We start from the raw sequence: 17,487 nt of genomic DNA, 5'->3' as shown, positions 1-17,487 counted from the left end.
TTAGATTTATTTCCCTGACGTTGGGGATTTTGCATTATTCATTATATTCCTATGGGGCCTAGCTCAGAGTCTGGCACATAGGAGATACCTAATAAAGCAAAGGGTTAGGAAGAAGTGAACAGTAATTGAAGAGATTTGGAAAAGTGTCTTGAAAAGGTACTGTTTGGGGAGGGGAGCTAAGATCCCACAAACTGCGCTGCGTGGCTAAAAAAAAAAGGTACCGTTTGGTACAGTTTGCGTGGCAGGTGAGTGAGTAGGGTTTGACTGTTATGTCCAAATAGAGAACATCTCTTATTCTTCCTTTTGCTAGCTCCTGCCTAGTGTGTACTTTAATATTCAGAGTCTGGTCTCTGCCGCAATAGCTCTTGTTCTCATTGTAATTCTTCCTAGAGATTGAGATGGAAATGAGGAAGGCTTTGGGCCACTGCCTGGGCATCCACATTCACGAGAACTTAGAAATGCAGAGGGACCAAATGCCATGCCTGACCTAGATGAATCCAGGTCAGCCAATCATTGCTTTCTTGCCTCTCCCTTTGTTCTCTGTGCTGCCAGCCTTCTATTCTGCAGGAGGTTTATGCTACAGCTGTTTATGCCAATTAATATAATGCTAATATGCCCTTTAATGAAAGCATGGAAACACAGGGTCTCAGCCGGTGGATAAGAACAGTATAGTGTCAGCTTTCAAAGTACCTTTTCACTAACAACAACTGGACTAGGCACCTGAAAAATTTTTGACATTGTTTTTGAAACCGTAGAAACAGAAGCTGAAAGTGATTTTATAAGGAAACAAAACCCCTCAGAGATGGTCAACCTCATGCCACATTAACAGTTCCATGCCTCCTATTTTAACAAAGCTCTATCTGATATAAATATAATTTTGTCCCTATATTGTGTAGCAGTTAAAAACCTCTGCTACTGACCTAACTTGGAATCCTATGGCTCTCCCAATTCCTGACTCTCTGATCTGGGGGCAGTTACTTAACCTCTGTAGTTTTAGATTCCTTATCCTTAAAGTGGTATTAACAGTAGCACCTACTTCATAGGTTTGTTACCAGGATTACATGAGGTAATAATTGTAAAGCACTTAGCAGATTCTGGCACAAAACAAGTGCTCAATAAATGTTGGCTCTCATAATTATCCATATTACAGGATAGGGAAGTGAAAATGAGCCTAATGACCAGTGCTTTAATTTACAGCCCTGTCCTTGAAACCTTTGTTCCTAATTCTCCTTCAGTTAGAGTTTAAGCCGCGTAAAAGCAAGGACCTTATGCTTGCTTCTCTGTTTCCTCAGCAACTAAAATAATTTTTAGCATACAGTAGATGTTTAGTAAGTATTTGGTGTATTAATGAATTCTTTTAGAAAAAATTTTCTCTGAATAACACCTATTATTAGATACTCTAGTGACTTGAAACTTTTTTCTTTACAGTTGTTTATATGAATTTGCACTTGTCTTTGTAGTATTTGTGTTGTATCCTTGATCTTTTCAGATGTCTTTGTTTCTCTCTATACTGTAAATCTTTAAGAGTGGAAGACTGTGATCTCTGCTTTGGGAATTTCCCTATAGCTCCTAATGTAGTAGTTTTTTTGTACACAGTTATTAGTGGTTATTAATTACTGACAACTGACTATAAAAATCACTTGTATTCAACATTATTTTTTAGCAAAACTCAGTATATGCTATAGCATCATTCCCAGCTCTAAGAAGCTGTGAATTTGTAGGGTCAGTCCTTGGTGGCAAGAGGTACTTTATTGCCTTTGTGAATGTTATTTATACTTGAAACGCTCCCTCCATCCTCCTTGCCCCTTCTCTGCCATATGTCAACTGCTCATTCTTCAGGGCTCAGTCTTCCTCTGTCAAGTTGGTTTTCTTCCTTTCTTCTGTGATTAATTCCTCATTATGTAAATCTCTTCATGGAGGAAGTGGGCAACTTTTGCAAATGGGATGATTGTGAAGGAGGACATTCCACACTGAGGGAAGAGTTGATGCAAAGACAAGGAAGGAAAGGGTCAGTTGTTATGCGAACATGATGGCAAATATTATATGTTATCTTTAGTGTAGGGTAGTTTACTGGTCAGGGTTCTTATTAGTGGGGCAAGTAACAGAATCCACTCTAGCAAGTTCAAGGAAAATTGATTTATTAAAGGATACCAGAGAGATGAAAGAGTCTTTGGGAGAATAGAAGAAATGGACCCAGACTGAGCTTCCAGGAATAAACTTTCCAAACTGCACCAAAGAATAAAGCTCTCAAGGATGCTGCTGTCTTTGCCATAATCTAGAAGCTGCAGAATCAGGCAGCTGTTGCTACAACTGCTAGATCTAGAACTATGCTGCCTCTGTTGCAGTTTGTTCCAGCAAAAGGGGTGTCCTGTGCCCAGTCTCTCCACTCATCTAATACATAGTTACAAATCAGTATCTAGTGTGAAAGCATCTGATTAGCAGAACCTAAACGACTTTTAGGAGGGAGTCTGGGAAATACAGGTTTTTTTTGCTTTCCAATCTCTGAAGTACTCAAAGCTAGAAAGGGGTTAGAATAGGTGTTGAGCAAAGCAATTTACAGATTCTGTAGAGAGTATTCAGGTGGCTTGTACCATCTTCTATTACTGAATTCTATGTCATTTGGAATTCTTTAAGCAGCAATTCTGACTCAAATTTGGTTTATATCATATTGAAATTTATATAAATTGAAAATTATAACAACACAAAAGTAAAAGATTGTGTTACTTATATCCCGAAGCTGCCTTCCATCATGGTGGTAAATTGATAGTAACCGTTGGAGGGGCTAAGTTTCTTTGTTAACCAGTGGATGAGAGAGATATAGATACATAGACAGAGGGGTGGGGGAAAGGGAGGGAGACAGGGAGAGAGGCAGAAAGAGGCAGAGAGAGAGACAGAGGCAGACACTGACTTCATCTCCCAAAATGGACAAAATTTCCCCTTTAGTGCAATTGGACCACCTTAGGCCACTTACCCATCCCTGAACTACAAGAGTTTCAAGGGATGTGCCAGATGCCAATTGGTTAAGCCTGAGTTCTTGGACTAATCACTGCAAGGAGAATAGGATTACTATATTTGGTTTGGGTGTAGAATGAAGACCTACCCTTAGAGCTAGGTTTGGGGTCAGCTTTCCCTTAGGACAGTGGTTTTCAAAAAGTGGTCAATTGGGAACTTGTTAAAAATGCAAATTCTTGGGCCAGGTATCAGACCTACTGAATCGAAAACTCTGGGTGTGGGGCCCAGGAACCTGTGTTTTAACAGGCTCTTCAGGTGATTTTTGACTCTGATAATATGCTAAAATTTGAGAACTGCCTTAGTTACATTGGCTACTGAGGAATGAATACTGGATAAAAATCAGGGCTCTATTGGGAGGGAGGAAGAGGGGAATGGATGCTGGCTAGCCAGTAGCATCCATTTCAGAACTATAAAGGTGAGTAGGGATCAGTTCATGAGAATCTTGAATGTCTGCCTCACAAGCTCGTTGTGAGATTTCAGACTAGACAAGGGATGTGTGAGGGACCTGTACAGTGAAGGAGATAGAATATAATAGGGATGAAGTAGAAAGTACGTTGAACTTGGAGTCAGAGATTGGGTTCTCATCCTGGTCTTTTTACCTCTTTGAGCTTCAAACTCCTCTTCTGTAAAATAGGGACTATAACTACTGGAATGTTGGGAGAATTAAATGAACAGAAGTATGTGGAAGCACTTAGTTCATTGTTTAGCGTATTAATAAGTAAATATTTACTGAAAATTATGATGCTTGGCTAAAGCAGTATGAACTTTATTCCGAGGTCAAGGGGAGGCTTGCTCCCTTAGGCTTGTCTTTCCTCTTAAGACAATTTCCTGGTTTCAGGAAACAATTTCCAGTTGTTTCAGATCTGATCATATTCAGATCATATTCATATACAGATCAGCTCTGGTTTAACTGCATGAGCAATGGTTTTCTGCCTCAGCAGTCTTTTCCTGAGGGAATTATGTGAATTATTTACTTCAACTGTCACAGGGCTATAGATTTTTATTTTTGCTTTTATAACTAATATGTACTGGGGGGTGATGTGACCATACGTATTTTATGTTCTGCCTTGGCATTTTTTAGAATTTTCTTATCTGAGGTCATTTTAATGTGTAACACTATGCCCTCTTCCAACTACTTTTTGTTTTTTACACATTTCACATTTTCTAAATATAGAATATTTATAAATTCATATTAGGTTACAGTGGGAAAGGTGTTTAGGATTGGTTTGGACTCTCTCCCTTACTTTATATATAAAGAAACTAAGACAGGGAAGTAATTTATCCAGTCTTGGGTCCTGCTTCTTGCCCTCTTCTGTTTTCTTGGCATGGAAGAATTACATCTGGGGTTAAATTTCATATTTTGTTCTATAATATTAAATAGTCAAGAGTCACTTGTAAATTGTTTATATCTGATGGGATTTAAAGTCATAAGCCTGGTCTGCTGTAAGTGGAGCAGAGCTGATGTCCCAACCTAGGAAGATTACCTAGTGAATAGAAGTGTTGTGACTCCAACAGTGGGAAGAAGGGCCCTGCCATGAACACACTCTTCACTCCTAGACATACTTGGCATGTTATTATATGTGCCACTTAGAGGAGGTGCCAGTGTTGTGTTATTAGGTAGCTTGTGGCCTTTTCTATGTTTACATGTAGGGTGTTCGAAGAAGGAAGGAATGAAATTGAATGGGTAATTTCTACTCTGTGGTGCTGAGCACTTCTTACCTTATCACTACAAATAACAGTAATTTTTTTTTTTTCTTTTAGAGAGTTACTTTTGGGTGGCAAGGAAACCAGAGAAACTGCTTCTAGTCTTGTTGGTACTAATTAAAACCTAGATTTCCAGATGAAGGGGAACCTAAGGGTTATCCAATCTAATACCCTTATTTTATGAATGAGAAAACTGAGGCCAAGAGAAGAAAAAATTAGTCACTTAATATTATACAATTAAAAAAATATATACAATAAGTTAGTTCCAGAGTCAGGACCATATCTCAGCCCTTCTGACTCGGTTAAGTATATTTCTACTATACCGTTCTGCAAGGCAGTGAAAGAGGAAATGTGGGGTAGTGAGAAGAGCACAGGTTTGGGGGCAAAAGATCTGAGTAAAAGCCATGGCTCTGCCACTTACTGACTTGTGCCTGAGAAAGTAATATCACTTCCTTAAGCGCCAGTTTCTTCCTTTGTAAAACAGGATAATGCTGATACTTTCTTACCTGCCTCACAGGGTTATTATTAGAATACCATGTGAGATGCAGTGGATAAAAGGAAGGCAAATTTGCTTATGGATTTCAGCTCCATCACCTATAAGCTGTGATTTTAGGGCAAGTCATTTAATTTCTGTGAACACAGTTTTTCCTTTGTAAAATTGGGACAATAATAGCTCCCTTGCAGCGTTGTTTTGAGGGCATTAATGTATGTAAAGCATTCAAAATGGTGCCTGGCACATAAGAGGTGTTCAGAGAGTGTTTGAGATATTCTCAGATGACTTAGTTCTGTCTTCTCAGAACTGTTCCTCTAAAGGCTTAACATAGATATAGCAGCACTTATTCTGGGGCTTTAAAACTATTTTGTGGAGTCTGATTCAGAGGCTGTAGGTGGGGTAGGGTGTGGGGTTTGCTGTTAGTCAGGTTTCTATTCTGAACTGTAGTGGCCTATGCTCAGGGTCTTCAATCCAGGGAAGGGCCTCTGGAGATGGCAGGCATTGAATATGGTGAATTGATTGAAGAAGAGGTGAGGTGGAGGAAACTTGGTGGCTGCGAAACTTGGGAGGAAAAATGGAAATGGGATAAGTGGTACTATTTTTGGTCACCACTGCCTGCAGCCCACAGAATATCAGTATGTCAGGACCTTAACGGTGAAAACTTTTTCATTATGATCTCAGTCTCTGACACTATAGTGCCTCAAAGTCATGGGACTATCTCTAAGTCCTCTGTTGCTCCGAACACCTGACTTACAGTAGATATACGATGTATTTTTTATTGAAAGAATGAGTATCTGAAGTGGAGAACTGCTGTGACCCATAGGGGTCCATAAACCCTTGGTGGCCCCTAATCTCTTACCAGCTCCACCATCAGACATTCTTCTGTGTGCTTTAAATACATTATCTTACCAAATGCTAACAAGTAGCTTTTTGAATTAAGCTGATGATATTGCCCTCAGTTACACAGATACAGAATATGGAGTTTAGATAAAGGAAATGACTTGCCTTAGCTAGCAAAAGGTAGATCCAGAATTTGAACCCATGTCTTTTTTTTTTTTACATCTTTATTGGAGTATAATTGCTTTACAATGGTGTGTTAGTTTCTGCGTTATAACAAACTGAATCAGTTATACATATACATATGTTCCCATATCTCTTCCCTCTTGCGTCTCCCTCCCTCCCACCCTCCCTATCCCACCCCTCCAGGTGGTCACAAAGCACCGAGCTGATCTCCCTGTGCTATGTGGCTGCTTCCCACTAGCTATCTATCTTACGTTTGGTAGTGTATATATGTCCATGCCACTCTCTCCCTTTGTCACAGCTTACCCTTCCCCCTCCCCATATCCTCAAGTCCATTCTCTAGTAGGTCTATGTCTTTATTCCTGTCTTACCTCTAGGTTCTTCAGACATTTTTTTTTTCTTAAATTCCGTATGTGTTAGCATACAGTATTTGTCTTTCTCCTTCTGACTTACTTCACTCTGTATGACTCTGTATGACAGACTCTAGGTTTATCCATCTCATTAAAAATAGCTCAATTTCATTTCTTTTTATGGCTAATATTCCATTGTATATATGTGCCACGTCTTCTTTATCCATTCATCCAATGATGGACACTTAGTTTGTTTGCATCTCCGGGCTATTGTAAATAGAGCTGCAATGAACATTTTGGTACATGACTCTTTTTGAATTATGGTTTTCTCAGGGTATATGCCCAGTAGTGGGATTGTTGGGTCATATGGTAGTTCTATTTGTAGTTTTTTAGGAACCTCCATACTGTTCTCCATAGTGGCTGTACCAATTCACATTCCCACCAGCAGTGCAAGGGGGTTCCCTTTTCTCCACACCCTCTCCTGCACTTATTGTTTCTAGATTTTTTGATGATGGCCATTCTGACTGGTGTGAGATGATATCTCTTTGTAGTTTTTTTTGTTGTTGTTGTTTTTTTTTGTTTTGTTTTTGTTTTTGCGGTATGCGGGCCTCTCACTGTTGTGGCCTCTCCCGTTGCGGAGCACAGGCGCCGGACGCGCAGGCTCAGCGGCCATGGCTCAGGGGCCCAACGGCTCCGCGGCATGTGGGATCTTCCCGGACCCGGGCACGAACCCGTGTCCCCTGCATCGGCAGGCGGACTCCCAACCAGTGCGCCACCAGGGAAGCCCCTCTCATTGTAGTTTTGATTTGCATTTCTCTAATGATTAATGATGTTGAGCATTCTTTCATGTGTTTGTTGGCAGTCTGTATATCTTCTTTGGAGAAATGTCTGTTTAGGTCTTCTGCCCATTTTTGGATTGGGTTGTTTGTTTATTTGTTATTGAGCTGCCTGAGCTGCTTATAAATTTTGGAGATTAATCCTTTGTCAGTTGCTTCATTTGCAAATATTTTCTCCCATTCTAAGGGTTGTGTTTTGGTCTTGTTTATGGTTCCTTTGCTGTGCAAAAGCTTTGAAGTTTCATTAGGTCCCATTTGTTTATTTTTGTTTTTATTTCCCTTTCTCTAGGAGGTGGGTCAAAAAGGATCTTGCTGTGATTTATGTCATAGAGTGTTCTGCCTATGTTTTCCTCTAAGAGTTTGATAGTTTCTGGCCTTACATTTAGGTCTTTAATCCATTTTGAGCTTATTTTTGTGTATAGTGTTAGGGAGTGATCTAATCTCATACTTTTACATGTACCTGCCCAGTTTTCCCAGCACCACTTATTGAAGAGGCTGTCCTTTCTCCACTGTACATTCCTGCCTCCTTTATCAAAAATAAGGTGACCATATGTGCGTGGGTTTATCTCTGGGCTTTCTATCCTGTTCCATTGATCTATATTTCTGTTTTGGTGCCAGTGCCATACTGTCTTGACTACTATAGCTTCATAGTATAGTCTGAAGTCCGGAAGCCTGATTCCTCCAGCTCCGTTTTTTGTTCTCAAGATTACTTTGGCTCTTCGGGGTCTTTTGTGTTTCCATACAAATTGTGAAATTTTTTGTTCTAGTTCTGTGAAAAATGCCAGTGGTAGTTTGATAGGGATTGCATTGAATCTGTAGATTGCTTTCGATAGTATAGTCATTTTCACAATGTTGATTCTTTCAATCCAAGAACATGGTATATCTCTCCATCTGTTTGTATCATCTTTAATTTCTTTCATCAGTGTCTTATAGTTTTCTGCATACAGGTCGTTTGTCTCCTTAGGTAGGTTTATTCCTAGGTATTTTATTCTTTTTGTTGCAGTGGTAAATGGGAGTGTTTCCTTAATTTCTCTTTCAGATTCTTCATCATTAGTGTATAGGAATGCGAGAGATTTCTGTGCATTAATTTTGTATCCTACAACTTTACTAAATTCATTGATTAGCTGTAGTAGTTTTCTGGTAGCGTCTTTAGGATTCTTTATGTATAGTATCATGTCATCTGCAAACAGTGACAGCTTTACTTCTTCTTTTCCAATTTGGATTCCTTTTATTTCCTTTTGTTCTCTGATTGCTGTGGCTAAAACTTCCAAAACTATGTTGAATAAGAGTGGTGAGAGTGGGCAACCTTGTCTTGTTCCTGATCTTAGTGGGAATGCTTTCAGTTTTTCACCATTGAGGATGATGTTGGCTTTGGGTTTGTCATATATGGCCTTTATTATATTGAGGAAAGTTCCCTCTATGCCTACTTTCTGCAGGGTTTTTATCATAAATAGGTGTTGAATTTTGTCGAACGCATTCTCTGTATCTATTGAGATGATCATATGGTTTTTATCCTTCAATTTATTAATATGGTTTTTCACATTGATTGATTTGCATATATTGAAGAATCCTTGCATTCCTGGAATAAACCCCACTTGATCATGGTGTATGATCCTTTTAATGTGGTGTTGGATTCTGTTTGCTAGTATTTTGTTGAGGATTTTTGCATCTATGTTCATCAGTGATATTGACCTGTAGTTTTCTTTCTTTGTGACATCCTTGTCTGGTTTTGGTATCAAGGTGATGGTGGCCTCGTAGAATGAATTTGGGAGTGTTCCTCCCTCTGCTATATTTTGGAAGAGTTTGAGAAGGATAGGTGTTAGGTCTTCTCTAAATGTTTGATAGAATTCGCCTGTGAAGCCATCTGGTCCTGGGCTTTTGTTTGTTGGAAGATTTTTAATCACAGTTTCAATTTCAGTGCTTGTGATTGGTCTGTTCATATTTTCTATTTCTTCCTGATTCAGTCTTGGCAGGTTGTGCATTTCTAAGAATTTGTCCATTTCTTCCAGGTTGTCCATTTTATTGGCATAGAGTTACTTGTAGTAATCTCTCATGATCTTTTGTATTTCTGCAGTGTCAGTTGTTACTTCTCCTTTTTCATTTCTAATTCTATTGATTTGAGTCTTCTCCCTTTTTTTCTTGATGAGTCTGGCTAATGGTTTATCAATTTTGTTTATCTTCTCAAAGAACCAGCTTTTAGTTTTATTGATCTTTGCTATTGTTTCCTTCATTTCTTTTCTTTTTTTTCTTTTTTTTTTCAGTAAGTGGGCCTCTCACTGTTGTGGCCTGTCCCGCTGCGGAGCACAGGCTCCTGACGCGCAGGCTCAGCGGCCATGGCTCACGGGCCCAGCTGCTCCGCGGCATGTGGGATCTTCCCGGACCGGGGCACGAACCCGTATCCCCTGCATCGGCAGGCGGACTCTCAACCACTGCGCCACCAGGGAAGCCCCTCCTTCTTTTCTTTTTCATTTATTTCTGATCTGATTTTTATGATTTCTTTCCTTCTGCTAACTTTGGGTGAACCCATGTCTTTATGACTCAAAGATAATCACTGATTGCCGTGTCTTTCTTCCTTACCAAATGGGAGCTTCTTGAGCTGTGTTTAGAGCTATTCTTCTGACTCCTAATTCAGTATTCTTTCTGTGCACATCAGAAAAACACAAATTGAGTATGTAGATGTGTTTAATGCAGTGATGGACATGAGTTCAAATGGAAGTAGGGTTCAAATAGCTGTGGCACTCACATTATTGCTGTATTAAGAAATGGTCTTAGAGTCATTAATGCCTTAATTGGTTCTGTAGGCAATCCTGTAATTTGGCATTTAAAATTAAACTGTTTTAGCTGGTTGGCAGATATAACAACACCTACCTTTGGGCATGTTCTGTTCTAAAAAGGGATGAAAAGCTGCCTCTTTCACACTATCATAGGCAAGGGGGATGAGCTCAGATTTGACCTGAAACATTGTTAGTGCTTTTGAAATCTTTCGTTTCCAAACTTTGTCATATTTTTGTCAGGTGCTGGTAACCTACATCTTCAGAGCTGTAGAATCAGACAGTTGGAACATGAATTGGAATATGGGGTTCTTACCCCAACTGTTTGAACAGCCTAAGCTCTCATCAGGGAGAGCCTAAACACAAAGTACTTTTTGGAGTTGGTAAAGGAGGACAAAAGGTAGACCTTGGGAAACACCTCTGTCTCCTTGTTTTGTGACATGGGCTATTGAGTCATCCTTTTATTCTCTGAAGTGTGACTAATAGCACATGAGTTACAGAACGGTAACAAAAATATGAAGACCAAGGTTCAAGCTCTTGTTAGCCCTATGTGAGTTTGAGCAAGTGATTTATACTTCCTAGGCCTGTTCCTTTATACGTTCTAATCCAGTGATTCTTTCCGGGGGATGTGATCCTGCTGTCCAGGTACCACACATCTCTGCTGCCTAGGGACCATGCAAGGCTCTGGGTTAAAGCTTTTTTTTTGCCATTCTTTTTTTGTTACAAATACCCCATTCATTATGGATAGTCTAAAATTTTGTTGAAATGTCTCGTCTTCTGATGTCCCCTCACCCATTCTCTTCCTTGTTTAGGTTTATACCTTTTAAAAAAAATATATATCTTTAGTATCATTTTAGTGTGATTTTTGGGGAGAACATAGGTAAATGTGTTTTTAATTTGCCAAATTTAACTAGAAGCAAACTTCAAAGGAAGTTAAAGGAACAGAACGTAAAGTTGCATTTATATATGGAGTTGCAAAAACTTCACCATGAGAGTAAATGAGAGAATAGATCTTCCCAGGAGATGTCCTGGGTTCAAATCTTGGCTTCATCATCTACTAGGTATATGGCCTTGGACAAGTTACCTTCCTGTGACTCATTTTTGAGATTGAAAATTTTTTTAAAAAGAGAAAAGACGTATCAGAAGTTGCACTGAACTGGGAATCAAAACATGAGTTTGCTTGTAGCAGATTATGGGACCTTGACCAAATCCTTTCCCCTTTTTGGACCTCAGTTTCCCTCTCTGTAAAATGAGGAAGTTGGCTGGGTGCCCTCTGAGTTCTTTCTACCCTTACTGTCCTAAGGAGTCTGAGATTTTCCTGATTCCTGAAGAGCACTGATCCTTTAATGCTAACTTCCAGCCCCTTGTTCAGGATGATTAAGGCCTTAGGACTCAGACAAACAGGACTGGATATTTTAAAGTCTGTCTGAACCGGCCTGCCATATCGACCAGAGCACGATACTTGAAAAAAAAGAGGAATCACAGTGTGGAAATCCATGGCTCTTAGACAATACACAGTAAACAGGCAGCTATTTGAAAATATTTCACCTTTTTTTTCTTTTCCTCCTGGTATTAAGATAAGCCAGGGTAACCGAGGTCTTAGCATGAGAAGAAGCAGCTTTTTGCTTTTTGCAGCCCTGATTATTGTGTGTCTGCTCTAGCAAGACAGAGAGAGACACTAGAATTACTGTAACATTCAGTGATGAATATATAATAGAGGGATGTACAAAGTATTATCTAAGCAAGAAGGGGGAAGGGAGGAGGAGAGGCAGTAAAGACTCCATAGAGGAGGTGACACTTGAGTGTGAAATGAACAGGAGTTCACCAGTTCGAAAATGTGTTGATGTCTTTCAGTGTTGCTCAGCCCTTTCTCTGGACTTCAGCACAAACCTAGAGGACTCCTTTAGGAAGTCATTGGAGCCTATTGGGAACTGAGAAGTTCTTTGGAAGTCTGAGTTAGTGTTTTTCTGATGCTGGCTTGGACTTCTGTTTATACTAGTGGCGATGTGGAACAACAAGATACTTGGCCAGACTGTTGTTCTTAGTCTGAGGTTTGGGTACTATTAATACATTTATGTCAGTTAAGCAGAAAGCAGTGTCTGCCCTTTTGAGAGCTACTGGAGTGAATTTCTGAGAACTGTTTGGAATCTCTACTTCCTATCATCCCAGGCAGCTGTTCGGTCTTCAGGACCTAACCTATTTAAGGTACCTCAATGTTTAATTCTGTTAAAGTATCTCACCAGTATATTTTTCTTTTTGGACTAAAAATTGGTACTGTTTTGATGTTGCTACTTTTTTTTTCTCAACCTTCAATGTACTTATAGCCTAGTGGTGGGTGGGTGGGTAGTGAGAAGGAGCCCTGTAGACCAATAACTAATACAATGGCCAAGGGAGAATGTGGCATTTACCATAAAAGAGAGAGAAATGATATTGTATACATTTAAGAAGATATTAGTTCAGGACTGCACTAGATGGTCTGTAAGCTCTCTTCCAGTCCCACACAGTACATGATTCTACGATTTTGTGAAATTTTTATTTATGGGTACTAGAGAGTATGCGGTATTATCTATATAATAGATATATAAAAAGCTCATGAAAAAGAATGTTGATTTTAGAATAGCTAATTCCAATATGACAGAATTATAGAAGTAGGAAAAGTGATTTTCTGGTTATCAGATTCTGAAACAACCAGCAGTGGTTGTTGAACATTTTCCAGAAAGTAATCAAGTGAACAAATGTTTCCTGAATACTTTTTCCGAGGTCAGTCTTTCCCTAAGAGTGGTAGATGATACAAAAGATGTATAAAATGGTGTTCCTCTCCTTGAGAGGCTTTGCTTTCATTAGGAAGGTAGGATGCATATGATAAAAAAAAATTAAACAGTTCCACCAAATAAACTGGGTACAAACTTTGAGAATTTAGTGAAAGGTAGATGATTAGTTTCCTAGGGCTGCTGTAACAAAGTACCACAAACCGGTTGGCTTAGAACAACAGAAAGTTATAACCTTACAATTTTGGAAACCGAAAGTCTGAAATCAAGGTGTTGGCAGGGCCATGCTCCCCATGAAGGTACAAGGGAAGAATCTGTTCCAGTCCTCTCCTTAGCTTCTGGAAGTCTCAGGCATTCCTTGGCTTGTAGATGAACATCTTCTCCCTGTGTCCCTTCACAGTCTTCTCTCTGTGTATATCTGTCTCTTGTGTCAAAATTTCCCCTTCTTATAAGGATAGCAGCTGTATTGGGTTAGGGCTGGCCCTCATGACCTCATTTTAATTTGATTACCTCTGTAAAGACCCTATTTCCAAATAAAGTCACATTCTGATGTACTAGCGGTTAGGACTTCGACAAATCTTTTTTTGGGAGACACAATTTAAACCCATAACAATGGGCTTGATGGTTAAGGAAAGAACTTGGTCAGGTAAGACTTGAATTAGCAGAGAGAAGTGGAGATATTATGAGACAAGTCTTTGCAGTATCCAAACCCTCATTAGAGGATGCTCCAGGAAATTCATCTTAGTGGAACCAAGGAGTTCTAAGATCCCCAAGAAGGGACATTTAGAGATAAAAGATTACTTCAATTTTTTTCTTAGTTGTTTTGTTCACAGTATACTCTTGTGGGCAGCTTTTCTCTTTCTATAAGCTATTTTATTGCTGCATATCACATAACCAGTCTTGACCATTAAGATATTGATTGCATGGTGCATAAAAATTTATTCTAGGTAACAGAAATTAAATTATTTTAACTTAGATAGTTGTTTATAATAATAGAAGTTTTTTGCTTTGTAAATGTAATGAATTTACAGAGAAGTAGATGACTTCACTGAGAGAATTTCACATTAGGAAATGAGGGTGGATCATAACATTTCTTAACCTGTGGCTCTTGGGGTTAGGGCAGTAGTTTTCAAGTGTGGCTAGTCCTCGAAGGCTTAAAAATACGTTGATACTCAGATCCCTGCCCCCCCTTTCCCCCCAGGACCAAATAAATTTTTTTGCAGGTGGAGGAGGGGGCAGGGGTAGTTATGGGGCCCAGGCATTAGTGTTTTTTAAAAGTTCTCCAGGTTTGCATATCTGGTTTGCATATCCAGTTTGTAGCTCACTGGATTAGGGGAATAAGAAGTAAATTGGATTCTTGTCTTTGTTGTGACCTTTGAGCATTCCCTAAACCTTTTGAGTCTCAGGTACTTCTGAGAATAAAGAAATCTAGGTATATTATCTCTGGCATGTACCAGCTGTCTAATAACCACGGGCAAATTACTGGGATTCTTTCTTAGTCTCAGTTTTTTCATTTATAGAATGGAGATTATTAACACTACCTTCCAGGGTTGCTGTGACAATCAAATATTTGTGGGTACTTCAGAATGCTTTGTAGATTCCAAAGTACTATGTAAATCTGAGGGTTTTAAAAATTTTCAATGACAGATAACTTGTCCAAGGTGTTAACAATTGCTTGGTGCCCTAGACAGGACCAGACTCTACATCTCCTGAATCTTTTAATTTCCCCATTAACTTGAAAGGTGATTTTTCTTCCTGTCTCTTTCATTTTTTCAGCTCTTTTGTTAAGTTGTGCCTGTATGCCTTCTGTATTGGATACTTTCAGGCTCCTTGGTGTAGTGAACAGCATATGGGTTTAATGGAAAGAACATGGTCTTTGGAGTTGCATGGATATGAAGTTCAATCCTGGCTCCATTACTAACCAAATGATTTTAACCTCTTTCAGTTTCTCTATGGGTTAAATGTAGCATTAAATGAGAAAATAGTGCGATAACATTTAGCACTATGCTTGATATGTAATATCAAGCACTGGTAATTTTTTCCTATTGTTATTATGAGAGGCAGTGATAGAGGGGATACTTTTAATACAGTTGGATAAGTGGCCTAGAAGATGCCTTTCCATTTGACTTCATTGAGCAGAGTCATGTCCTTTTAGTTGCTGTTGGGCGTGGGCTTGGTGGGTTACCTTCCAGGGTCTTTGTAACAACTTTAATTTGTATAGTTCCAACTATTTTAAAGATACTTTTACAAACTGTTCCCATTTAATCCTCACAATACTCTGCAAGGAAAATGTCCCTATATATTCAATGAGGAAATCACAGGTAAGAGAGATGAAGTGACTTGCAACTGGTCACCTTATGAATAAGCAATGGAGACAGTTATTATTTAAGATGAAGCCCCAACCCTTGAGGCCTTGGGTTTTGTTTCAGAGGGACTTTTGGTTTCATAACGGGCTTTCTGATGTAAACCCAGGAAACCTTAGTTTTGTGGTTCTATTAGTTATCTATTGCTGTGTAAATAAATTGCCTCTGAAATTTAGCAGCTTAAAAAATAAACATTTATCATCTCACACAGTCTCTAAGCGTGAGGAATCTGAGAGCGGCTAGGCTGAGTGGTTCTGGCTCAGTGTCTCTAATGAGGTTACAGTCAAGCTGTTACCCAAGGTTGCAGGTATCTGGAGGCTCAACTGGGCCTAGTGGATCCCCTTCCACACTCACTCATCTGGTTGTTGGCCTGCCTCAGTTTCTTGCTGGCTGTTAACAGGCTGACATCTTCAGTTCCTTGCCATGTGGCCTCTCCATAGGGCAGCTTACAGCATGTCACCTGGCTTCCCCGCAGCAAGTGATCAGAGAGAGGAGAGAGCAACCAAAACAGAAGGTGCAATGTCTTTTATAATCTGATTTCAGAAGTGACATGCTGTCACTTCTACTGTATTCTTTTGATCACACACACTGACCCTTCTACCAAGTAGGAAAGGTTACACAGGGTGCAAATACCAGGAGGCAGGGTATTTTTCTTGGAGGCTAGCTACCACAGTTGTAGAAAATCTATGAGGCCTAGCCTATACACATCATTTATTAAGGAGTTAACCGTAATGTACAGGTGCAGATTCTGTTCCATGTTTCATGCATGGTGGATGCCAGGAGAATTCCCGTATGTCTTTAAGGGATGGTTTCTCAGGACGCAGGGAGCAGGGAATCCTTCAGAAGCCTCCTGAGTCTCAGTTATCTACTATCAGTCTAAGTTGGTGACATAATCATGCCTGTTTTTATAGATAGTCAGACACTTTACTGAGGGATTGGGAACACGAGAGAATTTCTTTGCTGTTAGGTGCTGTTGTATGTGGTGAAATTGTCCTTAGAAGTCTGAGCATTACAATTATTTTATCCTTAGAGAAATTTCGCTGAGGGAACTGTACAGGTCTGTGCACTTAGTGCTTTTAAAAATGCTTTCATATTCATTTTCATGTGATTATCCCAAAGGAGTAGTGTGATGATATGGGAAATCGACTGCCCTATAAGTCAGCACATCTGAATTTGAGTTCCAGCTTTGGCAGTAACTGACTGTGTGATCTTGACAAAGACATGTTTTCTCTGGACCCTAGTTTCCTTAAGTTTAACATGGTAGTGTTAAACTGGAGTCTCAGGGGTTTGAAATGCAACCTCACAGAATATGGGGGTGAGATTAGGAAGAGGAAAGAGGCTGAGGAAGTAGAACTTCCCCATCTCCTTTTCAGCCAGAGCAGTTCTACTTTTTATCTGTTTAAGTATTGGTGTTTCCATAAGATTTGATTGGAAGAAGAGGTTGAGAGGCTTTTAAAAAAGCTTGGAAATCCCTGGATTGAGTGATCTCAAAAGACTTCTCTGTGTAAAGAAAGGGGTTGGCTTTTCTGCTGCCATTGGGTAAGCAGTTGCCTCAGGGGTGCTGGAGTACCCTCCTTTCTGCATTTTTACAACAGAACAGTGGGCCTGGATGTCTCCAAAGACATTTGTTCCCTAAGACACTGGTCCTTAGCAGTGCAGTTCCTAAGAAACTTAAGACTTTTTTCTCACCCTTTCCTCTTTAGTTTTTTGTTTTAAGCCAGTGTTGTGAGAGGTGGACATTCATTGCTGATGCCTGCATCTTCCATTTCTAAGGTGATGTAGCTTCTTCAGGAATCAGGATCCAGATCTAGGAGAGTGAAGGCCTTCTTTGGAGAGGTAGAGGTCATGGAACAGACTTCCTGGAAGAGGAGGGGGCTAGATGAGTCAGCAGCAAGTGAGAGGGCTGGTTTTCTAAGTTGACCTCTGCCTCCTTTGAATTATTTAGATGTAAACATACTTTCCCTGGCCTATAATTTGTCCCCAAGCCCGTCTATCTTTTGTTGACTAAACTAATGGAGTGGGTAGGGGTGGGAGGTATTGAGATGAATTTTGCTTCCATCATTGAGAAGGCCTCTTGTCTTTTGGAGACTCCAGTACTTTTTGTTATTTTCCTGTTTGCTGTAGAAAGCAGATCTTTCCAGCTGATTGAAGCTAATCTCTAGCAATCTTT

General features: G+C 39.7%; 1 protein-coding gene across 3 annotated transcripts in view; it reads left to right on the top strand.

The window, feature by feature from the left end:
• Positions 1 to 17,487, top strand: part of PAK1 (p21 (RAC1) activated kinase 1) — a 197,457-nt gene that overhangs the window by 19,538 nt on the left and 160,432 nt on the right. Inside the window, exon 1 of one of the 3 annotated variants that reach the window (XM_033405791.2) lies at positions 391 to 501. The exons of 1 other annotated variant lie outside the window; for it this stretch is intronic. The gene's annotated coding sequence lies outside the window, so the exon portion shown is untranslated. Of the gene's footprint in view, positions 1 to 390; positions 502 to 12,370; positions 12,392 to 17,487 lie in introns of those variants that run through there. One more of the 3 variants, XM_033405792.2, reaches the window with a different exon arrangement.

This window comes from Orcinus orca, chromosome 8 (genome assembly GCF_937001465.1).
Source record: "Orcinus orca chromosome 8, mOrcOrc1.1, whole genome shotgun sequence".
Taxonomy (NCBI): domain Eukaryota; kingdom Metazoa; phylum Chordata; class Mammalia; order Artiodactyla; family Delphinidae; genus Orcinus; species Orcinus orca.
Note: the sequence above shows the minus strand (reverse complement) of the source record. Positions and strands in the feature narration are given on the sequence as shown.